Source organism: Perna viridis, chromosome 14 (assembly GCF_037379345.1).
Source record: "Perna viridis isolate PV_CMFRI_1.1 ecotype Kerala chromosome 14, ASM3737934v1, whole genome shotgun sequence".
Classification (NCBI taxonomy): domain Eukaryota; kingdom Metazoa; phylum Mollusca; class Bivalvia; order Mytilida; family Mytilidae; genus Perna; species Perna viridis.
Window position 1 is genome coordinate 27,265,496 of NC_142458.1, and position 15,606 is coordinate 27,281,101.

Below are 15,606 nucleotides of genomic sequence, written 5' to 3' on the forward strand. Positions count from 1 at the left end.
GTAAGGGACACAACAATACGTTTGTATTATGCATTTTACATCAATGTCATGTAAGCATCAAAGTAACTTGGACTGATTTCATTCTGTTATAAAATAAAGCTTTAAAGGCTTTGGTGAAATTGAATATGATACTAACATATCACTGATTTCAAGAGTTAAGTCCTTTATCCTTGGTCTACCTCCTTAAGAATTGTTTCAAATTTGAAGATCAATATTTCACAGTGGGGTTATATATTTAAAGAATTAGGTTGATTGTCAAGAATAGTCACCGACAAATAAACAATATTATTATTATATAAGGACCGTATACCATAACTTAATTAGAGCTAGTGATAGTAATGTTCTCGTATAACTGAGTTTGTAAAGAAAACATGTACATTTGTATCAATCCTTGAATTAGTCGAAGTTATCTAAAGTTAACTCTGTACGAAACTAGATTAACAAATACAGAATAGTCATCGATGTGATTATCAAATGTTAGAAGGCTTGATTTGCGATATATGGTAAAAATACATTTCATGATAACAAAAAAATAAATATCCATTCAGTAATCAGTTTCAACCGGTCAATTGTTCGTATCTATTCGTCAAATTTAATATAATTTAAGTAGCACTCCAGCTAAGAATCATGCAAAATGTGATACATGGTTGGAAAGCCTACATATTTTTATTTTTGATATTTTTGTTTAAAATGCTTAAGTAAACAGAAATTTATATTTGGTTTTTCATATAACCCGTGCTCATAGGAGATAAAAATTATATAGAATGCACTGTAGATTTCACAATTAAGGGAGATAACTACGTAAATGACACTCAAATACAATAGAATCTACTGGATTTGCAATGTTGATTATCCCCTAAGAGCAGACAGATCGGAATGAATAAATACACATTTCATAATTTACACTATGAAACAACGTAATTACAAAAATAAAAAATATGTAGCCTTTTTCTGGGGTGTATTATATTTTTCAGATTTTGCACGATTCTTACAAAGACAGCTACTTAAAACTTAATTTCCATGGTGATAATTCTGTTTTCTCTTGTACATGTCAACGTTCTTTTGTTTTTGTATAACAACATTTTATTGGATATGACTATATGTATCTTTTAAATTTCATTCCATATAAAGCATAAAACAGGACAGATCCATATATACATGAACATCTTTTAAAAGCAAAACATTAAGTTATGCACGTTAAATTATTACGAATGATATATATATATGTACTACTCGTAACTATAGAAACTGCAGTGTACCTGTATGAACATATCAACTTTATTGTTCCGTTAAAACATGTGTTTGTTTTACGAAGGGTTTAAGTAGTACTCCAGCTAAGAATCATGCAAATTCTGTAATATGTATTACACCCCCAAATAGGCTACACATTTTTATTTTTTGTTATTAAGTTGCTTTGTAGGTCTATCTGATGAAATATAGAGTCATTCATTCCAATCTGTCTGCTCTTAGGAGATGATTCACATTAAAAATCCAATAGTTTTTACTGTTTGTAGTGTCTTTTACAGAGTTATCTCCTTTTTGATTTTGAATTCTACAGTACATTCTATATAATTTATACATGTATCTCTTATGAACAAGGGTTATATGAAAAACTACATGCTAATTTCTCTTTTGGTTTAAATAAAATATCATTCTGATTATTAGATAGAGTATTACTTCAATACTTTAAACATGATATACAGAAACTTTAAACACTGGTTTAGACATGAGTTTTGGATTATTCAGGCCTAAGGTTTCACAATTCTGATGATTATGATGTGCAAACAGTCAAAAATAACTTCGTGTCGTATCGAATTTTCATCACCTGCTCCTTATTGATGCTGCATGTACATAATTTGTAATAAATGAATAACATAAACCGGAAGACATTCTAGATTTTTAAATATGCGATATATCATTTTTTTATAATCACAACAATGTACATGTATGTGGAAATCAAATTGCTTACCTTATATACAAAATATGTGTTCCTTTTAATTATTCGATATAATTACCAATTTTTAGATAATTTAAATGGTGGTAGAATAGAATGAAACAAATGTTACAAATTCAACTGTGGCATGTCAATCGACATCCAATCATTATTGTTGCATCAGATATCAGGTTAGAACCAAAGGTGTCCGGAAGTAATAGTTCATCGGAGAAGTCTAGTTTCCGTCATTTTTTCCCGGTATTCATTACAAGTTGACAAGAAGATAGAAACAGCTGATTCGTAAATTATCAAATGTGCATGTAAAGACAGTTAGAAATTTACATAGATTGATCTCATTTTTTACTTTAGTTTACATACATTTTTTATAGTCACTTTGATCCACTGTCTGTCTGGCGATGAAACGTGTTTTGTCTGGACTGCACTAACAAAGGGTTGTTTAGAAATGATAAATGTTGTAATCAACAAGTTAAACAATGCAAAGAGAACATTCTGGTTATTTAAGATTTAAGGTGACGACCATTTGATTTTTTACGGTAGGGTGGTTGGAAGATTTTGAACTTTAAACTAAAACATTTTGATGCAGAGGATGGACAAACAACATACTGATTCATTCTTATTATTCTGATCCCAATGACAGTATATTTGACATATGTCAAATAAATAATTTGATGTGTACGGAAAAAATATATATGTAATCCATTCACATAAATAATATATCAGATACATGCGTTTCATTGAGAGATTTGTTGTCATCAAGTATAATTTGATTGTCGCAGATTACTTTCATCGGCTCCATAAATGCATTCCCAGCAATCTTAATATGCTACAATAAATTAATTGATTACAATTTACAAACTTTCAAAACAAAAATAGGAATAATTTGCTGTATAGTCTTAAATGATAAAGGCGCATCTAACTGCAGAGGAAACTTTTGAATTAATTAATTTATAAGGCTATAAAACTTCTACTACGGTGTTTAGATGCATACGTCATGATCGAGGTCTTTATAGTGCAAATAAGAAAGGTTATGGAGTACATGTATAAAAAGATCATTGTTAACATACTGTCAATGCTTTTGCATGTAGTTTAATGTTTTAGCATGCTTGGTAGCGTCCACTTCCTTACACAACGAACTTATTTAACTACACTGATATTAACACTAAAATAACTAATTAAGTACATCAACCCTTAAAGTTTCCTAAACAAATGTTTAAACTATTAAGCTTGATTTTTCAATCGAATCACTCAATGAACTTATTTTAGACATAAACGTCTTGTTCATAGTAGCACCTGTAAAACATTGTTAGTGGAGTGGTAATATATGTTATTACCAGAGCCATAAACACATTTTTTTCCCTTCTCCGTTTCCATGCAATTTAAATTCGTATCTTACACTATGTTTATACTTCCAATTGAATTGTTATTTTCCCATACACCAATCCAATTGATGTTATTGTTCCATAACGGTAGTGGTTCACGAAAGACAATTCCCATTTGATCTATTTATAAATACAATATGTTTTCAAGTACTGTAAATATATTAATTTGTGCGGTTGATAATTTGCGGATTCTGTCAGCTGAACATATTCGCGGGTATCAATTTTCACGGTTTCAAAAACAAAAATGATTATAGTTATACAGTGTTACAAAATAGATTTTGCGGGAACTATTTTTCGCGCTTTTATATCTACTGCGAAAATAGCGTAATTTAGCACCAGCGACACCTTAACAGTAAATACTAAATCTCCATAGACTCTTCACAGCCACTCTGTTAGTTTAAATTTCTATAGCGTTTAACTATTTTAGTGTAAGACTTGGTTGTATTTTAAATAATTCCTATTTTTATTGAGAGAGCAAAAAGAACTTCACGTTAAGAAAACCTTTTTATAGATCTAAAAATCAATTTATAGCGCAAAATATTAGATGTAATCGTGTATATATCCTTAAATTCTTATTGTGTTTCAATTGACATAATTTACTATCAAATATGCTTGCAGCTTTCATCACCTGATATTATGAATATTTAATATTGTAATGTTTGTTTGTTTGTTTGATGGGGTTTAACGTCCGAGCAGCAATATTTCAGCTATATTCAGACAATGAACATGAAATTGATGATAAGATGAACATGAAATGATGATGAAATGAAAAAGGGATAGGACACAAGGATAATGGGGTCGACAGATTTTGATTGCCACTGGAAATAGGGAGATGTGGGTAGGGTCGGGCAATTTAGCCTCTTGCGGCGGGAGAATACCACAGTATGGTTCTTTAACGTGCGAGGAACATGGCATCTTTCCCAACACGGTGCACCACTGTGGTTTGCGGTCAGGTTTTTCGTATTATAGCATGACAACCCCAGCATGTAATACGCCAGGGGTACCCCATTCCACCACCTGGGGCACACATCCCAGTTGCTCTGTGGGCAGAGCGCCCTACCCCTGGCTAGGGTTCTGAGCACTATTTAGTCGCCTTTTACGACAAGCTTAGCGCTGCTGCAGGCCTATTCGGACCTGCACGGAGCAATATTGTAATGAAAACTATTTACATATACAATGATTAGATTCTTGTATTGAACTCAATGTCGTATAAAAAGAAGCATTCATATGTAAGTTATAAATTTAAATTAGATATCTAAATTTGTTTGTGCATGTTTCGTTCCATACAAAAAACTTCTGTGTGATTATTTTTCTAAACGTCAAATTTTGCCGGATTGTAAACATAAATGTGTCCGTTAAAATGTAATGCATCAATAAAAAGTCATCTAAACGGTTGGCTTACAACAATTTTCACTAAAGTATAAGACACAATTGGAAATTTTACTAACTTGTTAAATAGCATTCCATCTAAGAGTAATCAAGCTAACCAAGGTTATGGCGGTAATCAAAAGAATGTAATCCAGGGATCATACTAAATGTGATTCATGGTTGGAAAGCCTACATATTTTTTTGTGATATTCTGTTTAAAATGTTAAAGTAAACATATATAAACATGTGACTTTTCATATAACCTTTGTTCATAAGCGATATAAATTATATAGAATGAACGAAGAGTTCAAAATTAAGGAAGATAACTCTCTAAACGACACTCAAGTATAATAGAAACTGTTGAGTTTTCAATGTTAATTATATCCTAAGCGCAGAAAGATTAGAATGATTGATTTACAATTTATCATGTAAACCTATAAAGCAACTTATTAACAAAAAATTGTGTAACATTTTTGGATGTATACTACAGAATTAGCATAATTCTTACAAGGACTGGTACTTATTTCTTTCTTCTACATTATTATAATTCGAGAATTATTGTCTGAACGGTTCTGACCACTACTTACTGATACAATGGAATTACTATGCTTCAAAAGGTGCCAGTTTTAGTGGAATAGTAACCAAGGGAACCAAAGTTATAGCGGTAATCAAAAGAATGTTATCCAGGGACAAAGACCAGACATGGAAAACAGACATACACAACAAAGACCATAAAGTAACTAAAATCATACATACAAAGTAACAAAAGTAAATGAGCAACTCGGACTCCACTAAAAACTGGGAGCATGGACTAGGTGCACCGGTAGGGTAAGCGTCCTCTGCTTTTCTAGAAATACCCGCCGAGTTGCTCATTAAAAGTAAAGTCCGGGGTAGACAAACAAGGAAAGGAAAACTATGACCCGTTGAATAAATCAGTTTTCATGGTGCTGATGGATACACCATAGCGATCCACGAGTTCATGATGACAACCATAAAACTTCTGTAGTGATGACTTCAATCTTGTAGCAATATAACATGTGGCCATCGATTTCCTAGAATAATTTTTTTCATTCCATAAACAACTTTAATGCTTTTTAAGGAGGTAGACCTAAGGTAATGAACTCATATCTTGCGAATCATTGGAACGTTTGTATGCAGCATTACATCAATCTCATGTAAGCATCAAATTAATTTTGACTGATTTCAATCAGTTTCAAATGAAAGCTTGATAGGCTTTAGTAAAATTGAATGTGATACAAACATACCACTGATTTTAAAAATTAGGTCCCCTACTCTTGGTCTACCTTATTAAATCCATAAATGGTAAATCAACCAGAGGACCGATGAAATATTGAAAATCACAACCATAAAAACAAATGAGTGTTACGTGCAGAGTTCGAATTTAAATTTGTTGATGAGTGGGCCTAATTTAGAGAGGGAAACAGGCAAACACTTCTCTTTGTTGTTAGTGCTCACTTCTCCTAAATGTCTTTGAAATGGAGAAGCTTTTGTTATAGATAACATAGAAAAATATGTCAATATTGTTTTGTTAAAAAATTGTTTACTATAACTTCTCCTTGTCATTAATGTCTAGATTAGAACTGGTTTTTTCGTAATAGACTCTCCTGGGTCTTCACATACTTATAGGTAGTAGATTTAATCCCCTTATCGGCTACGCTAGTGGCGTACTCCTTTAGCACAATCGTACCATATATCATGGGTTCGATTCCAGGCTGGCAAAGTTGTGAATTTCGACAAGTGCATCGGTTTCTTTCTGTTACATACGATTTATACTTTCTACATACATACCGTTTGGTTTTTAATTTTAGAAGTCGTTTTAACCTACATGCAACAGAATTTTAAAAATTACGATACATAAACTTATGTCATCCTCATTGTAATATAGACTCGTAAGGCTTTATGTAGTAGTCTGTATAAAATCAAACGGGATGCGATTCATGTATTTCAAAAACCAATTGATTTCACTGTTACTTCTTATTGAGAAACAGTTACATAACAAGCCTTGGTTTTTCATTTGGTTGTTGCGCTTTTAAAATGAAAATTGTATTATGTGTACATGAAATTGGCACTTAATTTTGCTTCATTTAGATGATTCTAGTGGGAGATGAATGTATAAATTTCTCAAAAATATAGATCTGTACAAAGAAAGGATTGTTGTAATGTTAAAATATAGCATATGTAGTCCAAAAAAGCGTGGCTTACTGTGCCTGAATTTTATACGGACTGATACTTAAGTCGTCTTTACATATGTTACCACAAGGATCAGTCTTGCTTAATTTGTATACATTTTGCATGTTATAAGTCAAGTATTGTATTTGCTTAGATTGTTAATGAATCAATATGTGTGGATGAGTATTTTTTGCAGTATATAAAACTTAAGCTCTAGTTTAAGTTCGTAGGTCCCCAAATGAAAACATTTTTTTTCGTGTCTGTATAATCGCATGCCAACGCTAGGATATATAGTTCTTTTTTCGCAGAGGTACTTAACATTTTTATGAAGTTATAATCACAAAAACAAAACACGTGGTGTTGTACTCGTATGTCATTAACCGCGTTCTGCAAATCTTTATAGCAATACTATTTAATTGATTGGATATTATTTCTAGCAACAAATGACAAAAGAAGCTTTTTGTCTGTAGAGGGAAGTGTTGTGTATTTCTCAATCGCCAGATTTAAAAGGGGAAGGATTGAAATCACGTTAAAGTACTTTAACCCAGCGCCATTTTTGCGCATGTCCGACGTAGGGAATTATTACTTGTATGTATTTTTTCATTTTATAGGAAACTATACAAAATAAAACATTCAAAAACGTTCGTTAAATAAATTAGTGTGTCAGGATGACACTAAGCAGCAATATTTTTGTAAGAGTTCTACAGTCATTTTTATATTCATTTAAGTAGCAATCTTCCTCAAAATGAGACAGAGGAAGGAGATTCATGCATGTCAAAAAACCCACCGAATTCACTTTTATGTTTTGTTCAGAAAAAGTTACTGATCACAAAACTAGTCTTAGTTTTCATTTGGATCTCGCGCTTTTGAGATAGAAATTATATAGATTGTACATGAAATTGGCACATTGCAAGAGTTATCGTTCTTGATTTGGTTTCATTTGGTTGGTTTTAGTGGGGAATGTATGTATGTTTTTTTAGTACAGGTCTGTATGCAGAAAAGATTGTTGTTAAGTTAAATTATAGCATATGTAGACTGAGAAGATCTTTTGTTTTGTGGGTTTTTTCTTCACCATGAATCACTTTACCACTAGCAGTGCCTGAAACTTATTTGGACTGGTACTTAATAAATGTAATCCGGTTTAGATAAGCAAAAGGCATGCTTTAAAACTGACAAAATGTTTAGAAATTGGTTCACTTTTATATTCGCGATCTACAATTTTCCTTGCCTCCTCCTTTACGATTTTAAAAAAAAGTTATTTTGTCCAATTAATGAAATTGGTTTAAATAAATTGACATTTAAAACTTGTTATTAAAATGGCAGGGTCAAGAATGAATATGTGATAAGCTGATAACCAAGAAACGACGTATTTTGATTGGAATTATTTAAAATACGTGATCAGTTTACATTGTTTTTTGTGTACGATCTAGCTCGGATGTCACATGCCTTTACCGAATCTGTACGATTTCGGACGTTGGCTAAAAGTGAGAAGTTTAGTGTATAAAACATCCTTTTGACAGACATTCTTATTTTTGTTAGCATTACTAAAATACAATATTAGTAAAATGTGACCGATTTTCTGTATGATCTACCTAGTTTTTATTCACAATCCTTAACATCATTTGTTCACGATTAAACTGCAATACTTGATTGACAATATCGATCTGTTCACGTTCATTTGTCTCGATTGACAGTGTTACCGGAGCGTTCTTGTTAGAATAATTCTTATCAAAATTCAAACCAAAGTTAACAGTAAGTTAAACGACTGTTTTAATCCCAGTAAAAATGATTGACAGTAAAATATTGTACTATCCAAACTTTCGAGATAACGATATTTGCCTTCAATATTTTATTTTAGTAAAATCCAGCTGTTTGCACCATTGTGAAAGTTGTATATTAAGTTTCAATATTACAAAAACAACGATAGAAAGCTACATATCTTATGTCATCCATTAGAAGAAAAATGGTAATTTATGCGTCACATTTAATTTCATAATTATTCGTTTATTTTTTCATTGATGCCACGATAACCTTTCCTACTTTTTCGCAATATTTCTAACCTGTGCTGCGCCTTACCAGTGATCATTTTCATCGGCTTATTTGTAGCAGATGCCGGATATTATAAACTGTTACTAATGTCGACATCGACATATTTTGTACACATTATCGTAATAGTAAGGAAATACATATTAAGCAAATGTAGTTCTTCGTTAAATGTATACTGCGATTTTTCTAACTTACTTTGTTGTTTCAAATAAGGTTAACGACATAATTACCGAACACTAATCCGATTTATAATCATGTCAAGTCCAAAATAAATCTGGCAAAATAGATGTTACACCACCGGAGCAGCTGGTACCGCTATGGTACAGAAATTTCAAACGAAATTGATTACAGATTTTGTTTCAGATTTCGTCTTTATTTCTTAAACAAGAAATGAAAGAAAAGGGAATCAAAATTTTTGGTGCAGTAAAATTGTCAAATATAAAAAAAAAGTTAATATTTCGACGACTCATTCACTGTCATCCATGTTTTCAGACGTTATTGACTTGCAATCAAACAAAAGAGTAGAAATTTGGTAAGCCTGAACAAAATATTATAATATGGATAAGTACAATGTAGTATATCTGAAATTTAATAGAGAGTGAAGTACCTAATACAACGTACTTTCAATGCATTAAAACATGGTGTCGTCCTAATGTGTACATGTAACAAAGATCTCACCACAATCATTAAATTTCGTATCTTATACGATGAATGATATTCATAATAGATAATACGACAATAGTTGCATAATAGAAAATACGTCAGAATATATTATCATGATTTATTTTATAAGTTTAAACCCTGTTTTAAAGTAGATTTTGAAATACATGTTTTGATGCATAAAATTTTAATGCTGTGAAATTTTATATCAAATTCTGTTTTAGCCTACATTACATCATGAAGTGTCTATTTACTTTTACTTGTAACTTGCAAATTGTATATCCAAACAGAACGATTTAAGAAGGATATCGTCTTGATTTACCCAATTAATTGTTTACAATGATTTTGAATTGATAATTCATGTGTTGTCGAGCAATTTTTTTTTCTGTTTGGTGGTGTTTTTGTGTGTGTGTGTGTGTGTGTGTGTTGTTTGATGATTTATTTGCTTGCTTTCTGTTGTTGTTGTTGTTGTCATGTAACAGTTTTTCCATCCATCCACCCGTTGATGCAGCCACAGCTTAAAACAAATTTCTTGTCAATATTTATCACAGCCACTTTATATAAGTCTTTAAAAGTTATGCCCTATCGTTGATTTAGCCTCCGATTGAGGCGACACCAACTTCTTGTTTGACGATTTTGTTTCTATTTTGACCATATTTTAACTAAGGTTTGAAGAGGGGAAATCCTTTAGTAAGCTTAGCACATTGTATCTGATAATTAATTTTATATACATTTGGTTATTATACTTTCTAATTATTCCCCCGTTCCTAATGAAGGTTGTAAAATTCGGAAACGAAACATTGAAGTTAAGACACTTAGGCAGCTACCATTAGTTCACTAATTCGTCATGTTTTCCCTGTGTGCTCAATTTCTCCGACATGAACATTACTTTTAAAGAGCAACATTATTTCATTATTTTGTTATCAAATCTTGCATTATCATTACTGTATGTGTCCAAGGATTCAAGTCGTTCATAACGTTGGCGTTTACTTCTCCTTTATGTATAATTTTATAATTTTCTAGTGAATGCATTAAATCTGACTTTATTATAGTTCAATTAATCGTCAGCTGGGATGGTTGAATTTGTAGGAAAAATGTCTGAAAAAATAAAAAATATTATAAACCTTTTCAAATGCATCTTTTGTGTTATTAGTTAGACAGAATTTCATTGCCAACTTTAATAGTTTGATTATACGACATATTATCGATGTAGGCGTTCAACTGTTTATGACATGAACATATTACTTAAAATTTAAACATAATCTGAGCTGCTCTGTTTGTCATTCAGTTCTTTAAAATCAAACACGCTCAAGAAACCCAACGGGGGTTTCTAGGAAAGCAGAGAACGCTTACCTTACTGGTACACTTGGTCTATGCACAAAGTTTTTGGTAGCGTTCGAGTAGTACATCTGCTTTTTCTTCTTTGTACGTGGTATTTGGGGTATTTCGTGTTCTTTATTGTGCGTTTCTGTCTTCATTGTCTTGTCTTTGTCCTTGGATTGTAGTTTTGTTGATTCCTGTACAAATATTGGTTCCCTTGATTACATATTAATAGATTTGTATACAATAAATATGTTTTCCCATGCATGATGTAAAACATATTGAATGTCACTTGTTGTCTGATTTGCGACTTTATAATTTGGGAAAATCATGCGTTTCTTATAAAATAAAAAAAAATACCAATTATATTCATTGCATATTTCGACAAGTGTACATATTTAAATACAAACTTTAATTGTATACAGAAAGCACTCGTTACCAGAACTGTTGAAATAGATTAAAACATATGATGTTTTTCATTTATACGTTTTTGTTTTGTTCTCATTTTCTTGTGTTTTACATTGTGAAAAAATATAAACAAATATAAAAAAAAACAAATGTCACAATTATAAAAAAAATAGTATACTTGTTTTCTTCAATACAGTCATAAAATAACGATTGAATTTATGCATTTAAATTGTTTGTGACACATACACACACAAACACACACACACTTGAAATGTACAAAAACAAAAAAACAAAAACAAATCAAAATAGGTACTACAACGTTAACAACAAATAGACGACAAAACCACAATATGCTGAGTCTATAGAATAAACATTTATCTTCATCTATGTAACGAACCAGATATAGAGGTTCCTAGACGTTTTAAAGCAGTTTTTGATTAATAAACACAAGAATTATAATACAGTCTTGTTTCATTGATCATGATAAGAACTTTAGAGTTAAAGATGGCTTAGTATGTATAATGAAAATGAATGGTATTTTTTTAAGATTGTAATACATTTTATCACCATTGGTGACAACTATGGCTGTAATGACCTTGTACAGATGTACAGTCTAAATGTTTCTTCGATGTGAAATATGCTTTTTAAACACTCATATCGTTTCCTGTAATACTTTTTAGCATTTAATACATAATTTATCGATCTTACGGCAAACAGGCATTGCTATACACACGTTGGTTTTACACATCAAAACAAAACTTGTGTTAAATAAGACAACACATGAATTCAACACTTTTTGCGTGGCCTTGAAATGGACACATAATATGTCTCCAAAATTTTATTTGAAGAATCATACTTTGCTTAAAGCAACGCAAAAAACTGTTGACGTAGTATATTTTTAACTTACTCACTCAATGAGCGCTGATATGGCCATTTCATATCTTTGTAGGTTAGTGGTATACAAGAGTTTTCATGAGACATTTTGTGCTTGAAAGAGTCATAGACTATGAATTGTTATATATCATGTCATTTTTTGCATTTAAAAATGTATCAATAGTCAACCACTGTTATCTCAATACTATTACATTGTGAATGACGAAAGACACATCTGTACAAATCCTTTATGCTTAGTCTGCTTGGCCATATAGCCAGGTGTGACAATTTCCTGTAGATATTCTCACGCCTATATGGCTGTCTATGATATCCAAATATTCCCTTTAGGTGTAAGTGGTTGTAAGAATCAAGCAAAATGGACAGAAAATCATCAACATGCATGTCAAATGTCAAAATCCCACCGATCTGACGATAGAATATCACTCAAAGATGCTTTCTCTATTTAAAAAGACAATTAGTTGATCTCTGCATCATTGGATTTTCTCAGAAATTTTTCAATATAATCTTATAAAAATGAGGTTTTTTGACAGAGTTATCTGCTTTGAAATGTTTAATTTCAGTCCATTTCAATGAAATTGTAACTCAGTGGTCCAGCATGATATGGAAAATCCTGTCTGTTTTCCTTGATTCTAATGTTGAAAATAGTCAAATTTAGCTATCAAAATGGTGGTTTTTTCTTACCATGTTTCACCCATTGACTGATTCTTACAAGGACTGACACGTAACAATAAAATATTAGAACTGACTTAAAACTAAAATATATGTGTATGACACAAGAATTAACTCATGAAAAAAAAAATTAAGTCCGAATGGTGAGATTTCGGCATGATTTAGTAAAACGCATTTTTCCGTGTGTGATTTATTCGTTTCAGATACAAGTCGAAGGAGACTTCTGGAGTGGGAATTTTTTTCTCACTGTTCATTTACGGGCCCAAGTTTGTTTCTATTTTGTTATAGTTTTTAAAGGTTATTGTCACTTCAACACTTTCCATTGCTGTACCTTTAATTTTTTCACTATGCGTTTGTGGTTTTAAAAATAAACTCAAGTTATGGTTGTACTCATGCTTGTATTGTGTTTTTAAGTATCGATAGGAATCCTTTTATACCAACATTCACTGTGTTATTTCAACGTTTTGTTCACAGTACCACCGCTTAAGGGTGTCAATATTGAACAGCGACACATTTCATTTCTTTTAACAATCTTTAAATGAGTTCAGGTTGTTAGGTCAGTTATTTGTGTATATATTTTTTAATTTAAGATCAACGGTTTAGCTGTCACATATTGAATTGTCCCCTGTTTTATTTTTTTAGGGTGGTATTTTAATTTTCGGCCCAATATTTTCATCGGACTTGCCTGTACCAAGTCAGGATCGTTGCAGCTGTTTCCAACCTGACGCTTTTTGCCTTGATGTTACCAATTGTTATATGAAATTCCCTCTTTTTAAACTTTTCTTTGTGCAGTTGAATACAGTTTGCCTTTCAGTCAGATAATTTTTACGAGCAACTCGGCGGGTGTTTCTAGAAAAGCAGAGGACGCTTACACTACCGGTGCACCTGGTCCATGCTTACGGTTTTTAGTGGAGTTCGAGTTGCTCATTTGCTTTTGTTACTTTGTATGTATGATTTTAGTTACTGTATGTTCTTTGTTGTGTATGTCTGTTTTCCATGCCGGGTCTTTGTCTCTGGATTACATTCTTTTGATTACCACTATAACCTTTGTTTCCTTGATTACTCTTTCATAATAACCTTAAAATATTATTTACACAATGAAACTTTGTTATTTTTAGTGATAATGCACCTGATGTTGCTCTACTGTTTGGGTACGACCTATTTATGTACCTAAAAAAGTATGTCGGAGAACAACATCATTGAAGCCACGCGCTTTTGGTATTATACTCAAGGGTGTTGTAGGCGGAGCAAGATATTCTAATTCCCTGCAGCAGCGGATGTTACTCGCGGAATATTTTTGTGGAAGTTTACATTTTAAGGGCTACATTTTATTTTGTGTGACGTCATGTTTTATTATTTTCTACTTTTTTATCGAATTTTATTTTATTTTGTTTGCTTTATAACCTCGTTAGAGAACGATAAAATCTTACCCTCAGGTTTTTGAGACCCTTGCACAGCCGAACGTGTTAAATTCTTAATGTGCCTTTTTCTTGTACCAATGATTAGGCCATATACCTGGATTTCGATGTTTCTGAATTATTCTCCTACTGTTGGTGCTTCTGTATGTTTGTTGATAGTCTCACATGTTTGCATTTCAATTTGTGATACATTTAAGACCCACAATTTCTTATTCCGTATTCCTACATGGTTATTTATGTAAAAAAAGCTAACGTATGGTGGCCCATTGTGGTTTTATTGTGTTATTGAGTACTAAAATGAATCCTTTTATGCCATTAAATACTTCATCACACGGTGCATGAAGTTTTGTGATACATGCATGACTCACACTTCCTTAATACAAAATGGAACTTTGTTATACACGTAAAAATACACTGAAGTTATGACGGTTTTTTATATTTTTATTGCGTTATTTAGTATCAAAAGAAATCGCTGTAAACCACCAAACACTTCGCCACATGTCTGCATTTCTGAATTTATATATATGTATATATATTTATTTGATACAAAAAGTCTTTACGAGTTAAGTTAATTCATCACTTGAAAATTTTAAAACCTTTTATATCTTTGAATAAGATGTATCTTTAGTTTTATTTACTGGTAAGAATTACATTTATGTCGGCTGTAGGTTGTAAGATGCACTTTACGACTTTTCATAACCTAGAGGTCAATCACCATTAGTAATTTATTTTACCAATATTTGTTATGCATAGCAATGTTACTGTTATAGCAATTAAAGTAAACTAAACAAACAAACAAACAAAAAACAAAACAAAACAAAACAAAACAAAAAAAAAAAAAGAGAGAGAGAGAGATTTTATAGTTTTTGTTAATATTAATGTGAGAATTTATTCATCTTTTTTTTTCTGTCTTAACCTTCACAACACAGTTTGATTTTATTAAGTACCAATTGAGAATCCTTTACATTTCAAATGATATACGAAAGATTCTAAGACACCTAAAGTGAATTTATTCACATTTAATGTTTGAAATCGAAATTTAATAAAAAAGTCAATATTTATTTCCCCTATCTATTACTCTTATATTTTTAGATATACCTTGTAGCAAGTGGTTAAATCCATATGATTTAACATGGAAGCTGTACTTTTTGTTTTGTTTTGTTTTTTTTTGTCAGACATCCAATATTTGAATGCATTTTTAGTGCAATTTACCGACCTCAAAAATATACTCATGCCAACATTGAAACACAGTTTCAGAGAAGATGTTTAAGACTTTTCACATGTTTAAATATGTCGAAGA

General features: G+C 31.5%; 1 protein-coding gene across 6 annotated transcripts in view; it reads left to right on the forward strand.

Moving 5' to 3' along the window:
• Positions 1 to 15,606, forward strand: part of LOC148598840 (prolyl 4-hydroxylase subunit alpha-1-like) — a 59,823-nt gene that overhangs the window by 16,680 nt on the left and 27,537 nt on the right. The gene's annotated exons all lie outside the window — the stretch shown is intronic.